Here is a 3,132-nt window from a genome sequence, read left to right on the forward strand (position 1 = left end):
TCTTAACACCTTGACCCTTTATGAGCAATCTAAACCAACTGTTAATTATTATTCACAATAAAAACGTAATTATTACATGGAAATAAATATAGGGAAAATGGCAAATGTGATATAAAGTTTGAAAGTAGATACTTCCGGGATGAGATTACGTGTGAAAATAAGAACAAATCCAAATTTTATGAACAAAAAGCTACAAGTATCTTTTGATTCTCTGCATGACATATATATTTTGATAATTAGTCTTGTATATGTACACCATCTTAACCTTCAACCATATAACATTAATGATATATTCTGTGCTTGGGAGACTGCAACACATTTTGTTACCTAATAAACAAGATATTTATACCTCTTGCAATTTGTCTGCATAGCTACAGTTAGGAAATGTACACAATTTACATAGGGGAGTCACAACTGCATGCAGCAGGCGACCTCACGTTGAACAACCTTTTCCGTCTTTTTTTTTTGAGTTTCTCTCTCTGACATTATTGCGACTTGCTATCTTCAAATGAAGGAGACTGTCGAGAGTACTGTTACTCGCGGACAATGCGCAGTGCATGTGCACACTTTTGTACTTTCCCACACAAAGAATTTTTAATTTGCTACACTGCAAAAAGTTACAATTTTAACTGGACATATTTTTATTCAAAGTTAAGCCAGCGTACAATAGAGACTTATTAGCGAGGAGCCAATGTAAGTACAGTCACTTTTGACTTTAGTGAGTCATCAATTGAAACCGCGCATTCTAGGAATCGTCACGTAAATAACGATTTTAATAACATCGCTATGTATTCAAAAAGTAGCTTTTTTCTTGCTTTTCCATACAAATCTCGAGGGGGGGGGCGCTGGCTATGACACTGTGTTGTGGAGATGTTGCCTTACAGACTGTAACTTCGGCATGTTCCGACAATGTCGGGAGTCTAGTGTTTGGGAGTTAACGTTCTAGCCTTCAGCTCAACTAATGGGATTCATTCACATATATGGACTCAGTAGATTATACCATTTGAGAACGTAAGTCAAACCATGCCCTACATGTTTGGTTTATGGTCAGACCCCCGGGTCAGACCTAGCCATATATCATCTGAGAACTTAGGTAAAAACATTGACCCCAGGTTTTGACCCTGTGTACATGGGTATTTGTTCGTCTAACGTCAACCTAGCCATGTCGTACAAACCGGTCACACGACATGTTTCAATACACATATAACATTCAGCTGCCATTAATATTTCACTTACATTTGTGCCAACTAACAGTTCTCAAGTGAGACCTTACAACGTCATTCAAATTGACTGCTTGCCTACGAATATTATTACTATAACAGTGTTGCACAATACGGATAAGTACACTGTTCTATAAGAAATACTGTGTTATCAGATTTAATGTCTGGTGAATGAATTAGAGACGACCTGAATAGTTTGATTGTGTCTCAGATTTTAAGTGGTCTGAAATTGTGTTTATCCTTTGAATGGACTATTGTATATACGTAGGTATTTGTACTACCTTGAATTGAGGGCAATGTCTTACATAAAGGTGTGTACGTTCAGTTGAGAACACGAAAGACAGATTGATTTGACACGGTATGGTACGTACAGATAATAAATGGATGTAAATTTACATGTATAAATCCGTGTATTATTTCAACACACAGAGCGCCCACACCTGATGTATTCAATCGAGAAACTACACCACAGTATATATATGTACAGAACATACTTAAAGTTACTTGAGTTATATTCTTACCGTTCAACTAGAGTCACTCCGTGATTGACCAAGCGACACATCGAAGCTTCAGATTGAGTCGTGTCCCTGCTTCAAATACGTGGAAAGACAACGTGACGCTTGACGATAAAACCCCATTGTACGTGCGTACTACTAGCTTTAATAGCTAGCCATACATGGTATCAGGGACATCCGTGGGTCGTATTACAACGGTGTATTCAATGAGGTATGTAACAGCTGTACATGTGATCAACAAGAACGTTCAGACTACCACATGTACCATGCGAGGGCGACATTTCGAAATGTTTGATAAAGTTCTGTACACATGGTAACAGCTTTATGTCACAGTGGTTACTGAGTACATACAGAGTACAGTTTGAATGTGTAGGAATATATTCTCTTAAGTTGATGCTGATTTGTCCTGAAGCAATAGTTTTAATTTTCTTTTTCACTCCGTCTGTCCATATCTATAGAATTATACCACTCTCTCTCTCTCTCTCTCTCTCTCTCTCTCTCTCTCTCTCTCTCTCTCTCTCTCTCTCTCTCTCTCTCTCTCTATATATATATACATATGTATCGTTGAGCACTCTTTACTCCGGCACATATCTACATATGACTATATATATATATATATATATATATATCCTATATATATATAGCTAGCTCCTGTGTATCTTATTTGATACTGTGTTATTTATACCGCTCTACATACATATGTATTGAGCACTGTTTACTCCAGCATAAACATTTTACATGTACTGAGTGTGTGTGTATATATATATATATATATATATATATATATATATATATATATATATATATACATATATACATATATATATATAATGTACACATATATGTATGTATATATATAGTGTCTGTGTCTGTGTGCACATACACACGCACGTAATTAATACACATTTTAGAAAGATACCTGATATCCACACAATATCAAAGTATCTCTAACATTTCCAAATCAATCATCATAGAAAGCTTCAACATTTGTGTCAATAATGTTTTTTATTTGGTCATCAAGGACAGACCAGTCTTTATTCCACACGATCTGTATCTTGGTTATTATTGCATGAAATCCTTATTGGACATGTACTGTAAAAGATCAAGATGTTGACAAACTTGTCAAACAACTCCGAGAGTGAGGGGCACGGATAACGAATCTACACGCGGAGAGAGAGAGAGAGAGAGAGAGAGAGAGAGAGAGAGAGAGAGAGAGAGGAGAGAGAGAGAGAGAGAGAGAGAGAGAGAGAGAGAGAGAGAGAGAGAGACTCAGAGAGAGAGAGAGAGAGAGAGAGAGAGAGAGAGAGAGAGAGAGAGAGAGAGAGAGAGAGAGAGAGAGAGAGAGAGAGAGAGAGAGAGAGAGAGAGAGAGAGAGAGAGAGATAGAGAGGGAGAGAT

Source organism: Glandiceps talaboti, chromosome 23, assembly GCF_964340395.1.
Source record: "Glandiceps talaboti chromosome 23, keGlaTala1.1, whole genome shotgun sequence".
In the NCBI taxonomy this organism is placed as follows: domain Eukaryota; kingdom Metazoa; phylum Hemichordata; class Enteropneusta; family Spengelidae; genus Glandiceps; species Glandiceps talaboti.